Genomic DNA, 12,511 nt, shown 5'->3' with positions numbered 1-12,511 from the left:
TGGTCCCATTCATAAAGCAAGACAAGTGGCCCAGGATGGAAAGCCTGAGGGCCAAAAGAAACCAACAAGAAAGGGAGCAGTCTTGGAAAAAACACTAAATAAACATGGTAACAGAAACTGTTATATATACACCCATAAATGAAGATGACTGTTCTCAGGATCCTTTGAGATGGATGTCCCTATGCATCTAAATTTTGACCAATGGGATGTAAGCAGAAGTGAACTTATACTCTTCTCTCTTCTTCCCTGCTGCCTGGAATGCAGACATGATGGCTGGAGCCCCAAGCAGCATATTGGACCATGAGGTAATCTTAAGTCTGGAAGCCTCTGCTAACAGAGACATGAGCCTGAGTCCCTGAGAATTGTGTGAAACTGCCATCTTGTCCTAAACTGCCTACTTCCAGGTTTCTTTTATATGAGAGAGAAATAAAATGGCAATTTATTCAATCCACTGTTATTTTTGGCTTTTCTGGTACAGGGAGACCAATGTAATCACAACTATACAGAAATTTGATACAAGTAAGTTATCTAACAAAGATTTTTTTAAAAGATTTTTATTTGTTCATTCGAGAGAAAGAGCAGGAAGGCAAGCAAGCAAGACCCAGGGGAGGGGGAAAGGGTGGAAGTAGACTCCACGCCCAGCAGGGAACCCAACACAGGGCTTGCTCCCAGGACCTTGGAATCATGACCTGAGCCAAAGGCGGAAACATAACTGACTGACCCACCCAGGCACCCCAGTTAAGATTTTTTTAAGTTTATGTGTAAACAACATAAACAAGGAACCTAGATATTGATGCTGGTTCTGTAGAAAGGGATAGTGAATATCCCAAATGGCAAATAAGGGATAAAGAAAGAACTTTCATAATAATAAAAGAATAATCTCATTAGGAAGATTTTTTTAATCTTAAATTTGTATGTACTTCACAGCTTACTATTAAATAAAACAAAAACTGACAGACTACCAAGAGAGATAAACAAATCCACAAAGTTGGAGATCTTAACAATTTCTCTTAGCAACTGATAGAACAAGGAAGCAAACAAGCAAACAAAAGAAAGGCAAGAATAGAAAGTTTAAACAATCCAGTTCCCTCTTGGGTATATTTCAAAGAAATGAGACCTTACATGCTCCCAAAGACATATTCAATAATATTCACAGCAGCTTTAATTAAAACAGACCCGAAACTGGAAATCTACATGGTTCTCAGTAACAGACTAAATAAATGACTTGTGTTATGTTAATTAATAGAATATTACATAACAAGGAAAAGACAATACAGTTCATTCACCGATCATACAGATGTGATGTTGAATGAGAGAAATCAGTTACAGAGTGCATATTCTATGATTCTGGGTACATGAGGTTCAAAAATAGGCAAAAATTCTGACATAGGTCAGAATGGCATTTAACCCTTGAGGCTTATGAGTTAGAAGCAGAGCAGAAGGGAATCTCTTCGGATGCTGAAATGTTCCATATCTTTATCTGGGAAGTGATTATATGGATGTATATATGTGTAAAAATTCATCATAGTTATCTGTACACTATAAGCTATGCCTCAATAAATTAAAAAATGGAAGAGGCATTATTTGGAAGTTACATGCAAATTCATTAATTCATACACCCTCAAATCCCTCTACTTAACACTTAGGTGCAATAAAAATGTTAATTTTCTCTATGTGCCTTGACAGGGAAAGGCTTGAAATCCCTGCTCTGGGTAACAAGAAGCCAGTTAGGTTATTCAGGCAGAGCCTGAGGGTAGAGGACCACTACAGAGGACACTGGGAATCGACTGGGGAAGGAGGTATGCTGGTCAATTTCATGTGTCACCTAGATGGGGCCACAGGATGCCCAGATCACTGCACAAACATTATGTCTGCGTGTGTCTGTCAGAGGTGTTTCCAGAAGTGATTAGCATTTGAATCAGTGGACTTGGTAAAAATAGATGGCCCTCCCCAAGTAGAGTGGGCATCAGCCAACCCGTTAGGGTACAAACAGAAGAAACAGGCAGAGGAAGTTTGAATCCCCTCCCTCAGCCTGACTGCGCGAGCTGACATATCAGTCATCTCCTGCCACTGCCTGCTATGGAGGGATATTTAAGGACGAGCCATGTGAAAACTGCTATTGAATTGTCTGTGATGAAGGAATGGAGGATGGGGGCTTCAGCATCTCTCAGAGTCCCCTAGGTAAGGACTTGTCGGGAAAACCTCTCTCTCTCTCTCTCTCTCTCTCTTTCTGTCCCTCTCTCAGGCATAGCAATGGGAGATTTTGCTCTTTTGAGAAGCTGGTTTGGGTTTACCTTACAGTAAATGATTCTTTTCCCCACTTTGTCTTGGCTGCTACCCAGCTTGCAGCCACAGCAACTGGAGAGGACTAAGAAATGCACCTGTGCACCCCACCCCCCTTTCCTGCTAGCTTCATCTTCTTTTTCTCCTTGTGCTTTCCTTCACCCCAATTTCATTTCATCTTCCTACACCTATCTTTGGAGGTTGCCACAACGCCTCTTTTAGGATACAGGTGGGGCATAAATAAATAAGAAAAGGGATGGATGAGGACGGGGGGGGGGGGGGGCAGTCCACTCAGATGGAGAAAGAGTGTGTAAAGTAAAGGCTGAATGGATATTACTCCGGATGATCTACAATGCCAACAAACATATAAAAGGAAGCTTAACGTCACAAATACTTTGGGAAATGTGGATCCGAACCACAATGAGACACTGAAACATCACCTCATACCCATTTTGATGGCTTCTATCAAAAAAGGAAGGAAGGAAAGAAGGAAGGGAGGGAAGGAAGGAGGGAGGGAAGGAGGAAATAAGCATTGGCAAGGATATGGAGAAAAAGGAACCTTCACCCATCACTGGTGGGAAAGTAAACCAACGCAGCCATTTTGGGGAACAGTTTGGAGGTTCCTCAGAAAATTAAAACTAGAACTACCATAGTATCCAGCAGTGCCACTTCTGGGTGTATATCAAAGGAAATGAAGAGTGGATTTGGAAGAGATTTGCACACCCATGTCTATAGTGTCATTATCCACAAGAGCCAAGAGGTGGAAGCAACCCCAAGGTCCATCAACAGATGAATGGATAAACAAGTAGGATATATCCATGTACAGGAAGGTGGTTCTGTCACATGGTACTGCATGGATGAGACTTGAGGACATTATGCTAAGTGAAATAAATAAGCCAGTCACAAAGAGACAAATATTGTATGAATGCACTTATGTAAGGGATCTAAAGGGATCAAATTCACAGAGACGGGAAGTAGAATGGTGGCTACTGGTGGGAGGGAGGTGGGCCGGGGGGTTGGGGAGGTGTTGTTTGATGAGTACAGAGTTTCAGCTTCACAAGATAAAAAGTTATGGAGATTGGCTGCAGAGCAATGTGAGTGGACCTAATGCTACTGAACTGTACACTTAGAGATGCTTAAAATGCTCAATTTTATGTTGTGTGCCTTCTTTTAATTAAGTGTAATTTTTTTTAAAGTAAAGACTAGCTTATCTTTTGACTAGTTTGCTCAGTGTGCTTCCTGGTGTCAAGTTGAAAGAAGCCAGGGCTTCCATTTAGAATCTGTCCATCCCATCCTGGTCACTCAGGAGAGAGAGGAGGTATTTACAGCCAGCCAGTGAGGGTAAGAGGAAATTCAATCACCTGCCTTGGATGTCAATAAACATTCAGGATTTGCATGATAATTCTTAGGTTTCTTTTTTTCCTAAGTTAAGATTGCCAAACAATTTTAACTGCTCTCCTTGAATACATAATCAGAACCACGTTTATGAGAGAGGATTTTTTCCTTTCTACTTCTCTCTCAACATCTACCCCCTTGTTCCTATGTTCTTGTGACAATGTACCTCCCACACACAACCAAAGAAGCACAAATTTTAAATGAAGTGGTTTATATCGAGGATCTTGGTTTTAACATGCCATGTCACCGAAGTGAGCTAATGGAGTAAGCAGAGGAGAATATAGGTTAGTGAGTCAATACTATTAGAGTTCATCTGAGGCCGAGCAGTGCTTTCAGATGATTCATGTCCCATTCATTTTCATTCTGTCACAGATGCTCTACTCTTCCTTCCGACCTAAAGGCCACGCTAGTGGCTGGTCCTCGTTCCATGGCTTTGTGTAGTTTTGTAGAAGGTTAAAACTTGATAAGTCTGGCTCAGATATCTGGTTTTAATGTCACGTGATAAAAGCTGGAAATCAACAGACAAAACCAGGAAAGAACTTCTAAAACAAACTGAATTTCCTGTAAATTAAAGAAGTGAAAAACTGTTTGCTCCACCTGACACACATCACTCCACACCCAAGTATAGAAACTGAGTTAAATTCAGATGGAAATCATACTTGTTCTGTGACCTTGGGAGTGTCTTCCACTTTCATCTAATTTCTTCCATCCATAAAATGATCATTAATAATATTTACTTTTTTTAAGATTTTTTTTTTAAGTAGGCTCTAACTTGGGGCCTAAACTCATGACTGTGAGATCGAGACCTGAGCCGGGATCAAGAGTCAGACACTTAACTGGCTGAGCCACCCAGGTACCCTAGTAATATATACTTCTGACTTAAGACATCCAAATCTGTTTAAAAGAGAGAGGATGGGGTGCCTGGGTGGCTCAGTGGTTGAGCATCTGCCTTTGGCTCAGGTGGTGATCCCGGGGTCCTGGGATTGAGTCCTGCATCGGGCTCCCCTCAGAGAGCCTGCTTCTCCCTCTGCCTGTGTCTCTGCCTCTCTCTGTGTCTCTCATGAATGAATAAATTTAAAATCTTTTAAATAAATACATACATACATACATACATAAAGTAGAGAGGATGCACCAAGGTTACCAGAAGCACTGAAATTGCAATGTGCTAGACTGGCTGGCTGGTTATAGTCTCATTAACCCAGGCTGACAATCATGGCCCTAAGGAGTCCTCCCATCTTGTGCCCATGGTGAAGACAGCTTCCAGTCCATTAACATGGGACTGCAAATACCATCCACATACATAAGTGGTCTCCAAAGGTCTATCAAGTGGTCTTTGATAGTTTGGTCATTTCAGAAGAAAATGTGATCAAATCATTTTGTTTACAGAGATTTCATAAACTTGGAATGTAATATTAAAGCACATTTTTGCAGGCATCCTATTACATGATTTTTTTTCGGGTTTGAAATCTTTTTATTTGCAGAGTCAAAATTATGTGTTCCAATAATTAAGATCATTTGAACAATAGCAGCAACAAAAAGAAATGGCACTGATTAAATTGCATTTTACAGCCTGCAGGACCCCTTGGTCCAGCTTGGTTTTTACTTTAAATTTCACTGTCATCCCACCAGCTTCTTCCTTCACCAACATGCAGCCTCTTTTTCTTTCCTGCCAGCCAGCTGGCAGATGGGAGAGGCAGGCACGGCTTGTTGTCAATAGTTCTCAGTTCTTTGATGTGAAAAGGTGTGGAATAGTCATTTAAACTTAATCCAACCTCTTTGCATTTTACAAAGTGAAACAGCTGAAAGGGACTTGTGGAAGGTACAGTGCATGCAGGCACATTCTGATTCACTTGCTCACTTCTCCTGTTCAACCGTTTTAAAGGTAGTGGGTTTTTCTCTTGTGTTTCTGTCTCCTTCAATTTCCATTTGATGAATTTCTCAATCTCAGCCACATTGGGTTAGTCTGTGCACTGGCCACCGAGTGACCACCCTACTACATTCTTAATAGTTATAGATTTTTTTTAAGATTTTATTTATTTATTTATTTGAGAGAGAGAGAGAGAGAATATGAGCAGGGAGAGGGATAAAGGGAGATGGAGAAGCAGACATGTCGCTGAGCAGGAGCTCATTGGGGCTTAATCCTAGCACCCTGAGGTTACGACCTGAGCCAAAGTCAGAGGCTTAACAGACTAAGCCACCCAGGTGCCCCTTAACAGTTAATTTTTTAGAAAGTTGTACATACACTTCAAAGATTTTGTGATTTAATCTTGGAGTATTTTCACCTCACTAGCATGTTCCTCTTAATAAGTAATATAGTAATAGAGACCATGGAAATATATAGCAATATAGTATAGTACTGTATACTACCATAACATAGAGTATGTACTACTATAAGTAATATAGTAAGATCTAATATGGTAGCTAAGAAAGGAATAGACTTAACAATTAAAGAATTTCCTTCTAAATTGGTATCAACTAATATATGCCACCAGTATTTCTATAGCATTTTGCAGTTTATAAATGCTTTCAGTTTCACTTCAGCAAACTGTGAAAGAACTAAGCTCCCAAAATTTAAGTGGTTGAGATAGCCCAAGTTTGAGACAGCTCCAAGCCATTAATGGTAGCTCCATCAAAATTTGAAATACACCGATAAAGAACAGAGAAACTACCTTTTTTTTTTTCTGAGAGGGAGGGAAGTAGAGAGAGTACAAGTGTGAAGGGGAGTGCAGAGGAAGAGAGAATCTTAAGCAGATCCTGGGATCATGACCTGAGCCAAAATCAAGAGTCGGCCCCTTAACCGACTGAGCCACCTAGGCGCCCCAAACCTAACATTCTTTTTACAGAGATGCATGATTTGGAGAATTTGGGTTTTTCTTTCAGACCACTTTGTACTGAGGATGAGGAACTAATTTCATTTGAACTGCCATCAAAATATGATTTTTTGTTTCATTATACTGTTTATGAATTAACTGAGGCATAATACTTTTCAAAAACAAGCATTATTTTATGATACCAAAAATGCAAACTGAGGATTCTTTTTATCATTTCAATTGACCCATTTAATAGTCCTCAAGTGAATTGTCTTACCCATTCCTTCGGGGCTAAAATTTCTCATTTTAATGCAGGGGAATACAGTGGGGGGAGGGAGGGAAGGCTATCAGGATATCTTAAAAGTAAAGGACAATTGTGCAAACAACTAATTGTGAAGTTTGGCTCTTTCCCCACAGTTGATGGTTCTTCATTCATTCAAGAATAAAATCAATGGCATGTTGTTGGGCATATTTTCACACCATATGCAGATGCTTGTAGAACATGAAGAATGACTTTCCAGGACTAAATGAAGCCAGACTGGAGTAGGAATCCTTCTCCATGGCAACATATGCGTGACATACTGGTTGGATTACTATCTGAATGCAGTCACCAGCGAGCTCTGTCCATCATGTCTGTGCGATCCAACGCCATCTGACAGGCCCCCAGCACCTGCTGTCATCCTGACTCATCATTGTGAATCTGTATTCTCTAAATCCATAGAAGTCAATTCTAAGGAAATAAACTAATAAAGGTGTTGAACTTAACCTAGTACTGAAGCTTTTCATCAAGGTGTAGATAGATACCCTGCAAGAGATATCAGTGTAATCCCTCCCATCATTATGAAACCATTATCACTAATATTTTTTTTTAAGGAGGCTCCATGCTGGGCTCTAATGTGTGGCCTAAACTCACAACATCAAGATCAAGACCTGAGCTGAAATCAAGAGTTGGACACTTAACCAACTGAGCAATGCAGTTTCCCCAATTATCATTAATTTTTAAAGATTCAGCTTCATGTTTATTATTTAAAAATTTGTGACAAATATATTTTTAATTAACTGAAAATTTGGGAATTACACATTTCTTGAATACCCATTAGAGGCCCTACAGAGAGCAAAGATTCAGAATTATGACATAGAAGTTTATATACTACGTTCACAAGAAACAGTCATTTCCCCATGAGGTGGACAACTAAAATCATACAATGGCAAGTCATATTTTACCAATCCACAGAATTGAAATAAATTTATGAATGGAATTTTCTCAAGACTTGGGCACCTGGGTGGCTCAGTGGTTGAGCATCTGCCTTTGGCTCAGGTTGGGATCCTGGGATCCTGGGATCTAGTCCCGCATCAGGCTCCCTGCAGGGGACTCTGCCTGTGTCTCTGTCTCTCTCTCTGTGTCTCTCATGAATAAATAAATAAAATCTTTAAAAAAATAAAGAATTTTCTCAAGACTGTATTTTTTCTTCCATACATTTTCTTTCCCTTGACACACGCTAATCTTGTCTATAAATGAGCATCACCAGTAAATGATTAAAATTATAAACTGATAACAAAATATTTACTAAATCTTTTAATTATGCAACTTTTTTGACATGCCTCAACATTTTTCTAGGGTATCTGGGTGGCTCAGTCGGTTGAGCATCTGCCTTCAGCTCATGTCATGATCCCGGGGTCCTGGGATAGAGTCCCAAATCCCAAGTCCTCCTCCCTGCTCAGAGTAGAGTCTGCTTCTCCTTTTGCACCCACCCCTGCTCATGCTTGCTCTCTCTCCATCTCTGAAATAAATTTAAAGATGTATTTTTTAAAAACATTTTTTCGGGGATCCCTGGGTGGCTTAGTGGTTGAGCGCCTGCCTTCTCCCCAGGGGCATGATCCTGGAATCCCGGGTTCAAGTCCTGGGATCGAGTCCCGCATCGGGCTCCCTTCCTGGAGCCTGCTTCTCCTTCTCCCTCTGCCTGTGTCTCTTCCTCTGTGTGTGTGTGTGTGTGTGTGTGTGTGTGTGTATCTCATGAATAAATAAATATAATCTTTATTAAAAAATAAATAAAAACATTTTTTCTACCGTTAAAGTGATTCCTACTTGATATGGCAGAAATAAATATCAAAATATTACAGCATATTACATAAAAATGCCATGATTTCTAGTTTCATTCAAAAAAATAATTCAGAATATACATGAGATAAAAATCTTAAGTTTCACCAGGCCAAGAAGAAAATACTGTAAATAAAGTAATAAAAGACAAATAGGAAAATATATTACATTAGAGGCTTTTCCAACACAGTAAGAAAAGGAAACAAGCAAGAGAAAATGGAGGAAGGACATGAATGGGTGTCATTCTGAAGAGGAGCTACAAACACCGTCTCTGGTGATTCCTGGTACAGGAAATTGTGCACAACACAGAGTAATGAACTAGGGCTCATTAGACTCTTTATGGCTTGTGGTAAATATCTGCTGAGCCCATTCAATACTTTTTCACCCTGGATCCCTGCCCACCAAGAAGCTTCTGATTAATAATTTGTTTTGTTAGTTTTCTGGAACCTGAGTAGGATGAGCTGAATTATAAATCATGAATGCATAAATTAGCTCTGGGACCTATACACAGTCTCATAGTAAAAGAAACTAACAGGTGAGGGAACTAGGGAGATGTTCAAGTGTACATACTAGCAACTACCAGATAAATAAGTCCTGAAGATCTCATGCACAGCACAGTGATTACAGACAATACTGTATTATAAACTTCAAAGTTGCTAAGAGACTAGATCTTAATTGTTCCCACCACACAAAAGAGATGGTAATTATGTGACACGATAGAGGTGTTCCCTAAGGCCACTAGGAATCATATTGTAATCTATAAAGCCTACCATAAACTTACACAATGTTATATGTCAATTGTAACACTTTTTAAATAAGATCTTATTTATTCATTTGACAGAGAACAATAGAGAGTACAAGCAGGGGTGGAGGAGATGGTGGAGCAGAAGGACAGGGAGAGGGAGAACCCTACTCCCCACTGAACAGGAAGCCCAATGCTGCTAGATCGCTGGACCCTGGGATCAGGATCTCAGCTGAAGGCAGACCCTTAACCAACTGAGCCACCCAGGTGCCCAAAACTAACACTTTGTAACAGAAATTTATAACTAACAAAATACCTTCACATTTGTTGCCAATTGTGAGTTTGCATCAAAATCACTTCTCTGAGCCTAATCAACTCTGGAGACCAATATTAATCAATTTTATGGACTTAAAAACCCAGGAATCAAATCCTTTATTAGTAAAATGTTGTTCCATGAGAAGTAGGAATGCTGTGGGATATGCTCGGGATTTTGCCCAGGGACAGAGAAAAAGAAGCTAACAGAATGGACTTGAGGCAGTCAAGGTGAGAAATAATGAAATTGCTTGGTTCACAACACTCCCAGTTGGGTTTATCCAACAAACCAGTTCCACTAGGGGTCAGGCTTTACTCACAGTCTATGCCAGTCCCTGCCAGTGAGGTATCAGAGGTGGGTTCCCTTCCCTCCCCGTCCCCCCTGCCCCCCACATCCTGCCCTTTCCTCCTTTCTTCATTCCTCCCTTCTTCCCTCCTGGTTGTTCATTCAGCATGTGAATTTTGAGCACTGGCTATACACCAGGCACAGTAGCAGATGCTAAAGGTACAGGTAAGAGCTCCCACAGTCACAAAGACAAGAGTAGCAAAAGGACTTTAACAAAATAAATTGTAGAAACAAAATTACAAACCCTGTATTCTTGAACTCAACCTTGGTTAGAAAAGGTAATTACAGCAGAAGTTAGCCACCTCATCAGCAGTTAATATTCAACTCTTAAAATAGTTCTCAAAGTGAGGTCCACAAAACTCTAGGGTCCCTTGGGAGCTTGACAGCTTCCCAAGATTTGAAGACTTTTCTAAATAAACAAATAAACACAATTTTCTAATGAGATCAATGGTGATATTTAAGTTTATTTTATATCCAAATCTGTTAACATTTGCATGATTTGCATCAGTGAACCAATATTTTCCAAATGATCAATGTTAGAAAATCATTGCATGAGTAAAAGATCCATTCAAAGTATAAGACAGGTGAAGGGATATTTTTTTTTTTTTTTTTTTTAGGTTAAGGGATTTTAATGTAAGAGAGTACAAAAGTTCATTTGTGTATGGGTTCAGATTCTATATCACAACTAGGCTTTAAGAAACTACCATTTATCAAGTTTCAATACATCAAAGAATATAGTCAACTGTCTTAAAAGATTAGTAAAATAGCCCCACCTCCACCTCAACTGACATTTTTTTTTTTAAGATTTATTTATGCATTTGAGAGAGTGTCTGTGCATGAGCAGGAAGAGGGTCACAGTGAGAGGAGAGAATTCCCAAGCAGATTCCGGGATGAGCCAGGAGCCCCACGTGGGGCTCCATCCAGGACCTTGAGATCACAACCTGAGCTAAAAATCAAGAGTCAGCCATTCAATCAACTGAGCCACCCAGGCGCCCACCCACCATTTCGAATGCACGTCCACATGAGACCATATTTTCTCCATAGATGTCAAACAAGAACAACTTATCAATTGAATGCAGAAGCAGGTATTCTATTGAACAGTCTGTTAAGCCAGACATGAAAGAGGTTTGCAAAAATGTAAAATAATGTCACTCTTCTCATTAATAATTTTAGTTTTAGAAAATATAGCTATCTTTTTTTTTTAATAGGTTATTTCTGTTAGCACTTAATGGAGGTTTTTTTTTTTTTTAAGATTTTATTTGTTTATTCATGAGACCCAGAGACACTGGCAGAAGGGAAGCCAGCTCCCCACTAGGAGACTGATGTGGGACCCCGGGATCATGACCTGAGCCCAAGGCAGATGCTCAACCACTGAGCCACCCAGGTGCCCCCATGTAATGGGTTTATTATTTCCATTTTTAAATGAATTAATAAGTATTTTTACATTTTTCAGTGGTAATTTTTAATACAGTTAATATGATGTCAGGCCCATATACAGAAGTTCTTTGCAGTCATCAATAATTTCTAAGAGTAAGAGAGTTCTGAGATTCATACCTCAGCATCACAATCTTTTTTTTTAAGATTTTATTTTTATTTATTTGACAGCGAGCATAGGTAGGTGGAGCAGCAGGCAGAGGGAGAGGGAGAAGGAGAAACAGGCCCCCCACCAAATGGGGAGCCTGACATGGGCTCCATCCCAGGACCCTGGGATCATGACCTGAAGGCAGATGCTTAATCACTTAACCTCTTAACCACTGAGCCACCCCGTGCCCCTCAGCACCACCATCTTAATGGAATGGTGGGAGGAAGCAGAGGTTTCTTTCTTCTCTCTGCTGATGGGCAATAGAATTCAGTTCTCTGTGGACAGTGAAGAAGGCCGTGGGCAGAGGGCAATCTGAGATTTGAGAAGACGCCAGAAAGTTTGAGACGGTTGCTTTGGAAACCCAAGAGGGTGCTGGAAATTCGGTGTGCTGGTACCCTGAGGCTCCGTAGGTTCCTCCTTTTGGACACTCTTTCTGAAGCCAGTGGCATGTGTGCAGGGCCTTTCTTGCCTGCAGAGCTGTCTCCAGATAACCCAGGGCTGCCAGCCCTCCTTGTTGTCACAGAGCCAGAGCCATGCTGAGATTCAGAGATTCAAGCAGAGGTGGGCAGGGCATGGGTCTTTTTGACTCTAGTCATCCTAGTGGGCACAAAGTGGTTGGTATCTATGGTCATTTTAATTTGCATTTCCCTCATGGCTAATGATGTTGAGCATATTTTCATGTATTTATTTTCCATTCGTATATCTTCTTTGGAGAAAGGTCAACTAAGAGCTTTTGTCCACTTTTTAATTGGGCAATTTGTCTTGTTATTATTGTTTCCTTTACATACTCTAAATATAAGTCCCTTATCAGATAGGTGACTTGCAAAAATTTTCCATCATTCTGTGGGTTGTCTTTTCACTTCCCTAATAGTGCCCTTTGCAGCATAAACTATTTAATCGTGATGAAATCTAACTTACCTTTTTTTTTTTTCTTTTACATCTT

The sequence above is a fragment of the Vulpes lagopus genome, chromosome 2, assembly GCF_018345385.1.
Source record: "Vulpes lagopus strain Blue_001 chromosome 2, ASM1834538v1, whole genome shotgun sequence".
Classification (NCBI taxonomy): domain Eukaryota; kingdom Metazoa; phylum Chordata; class Mammalia; order Carnivora; family Canidae; genus Vulpes; species Vulpes lagopus.
This window is presented reverse-complemented; position numbering follows the sequence as displayed.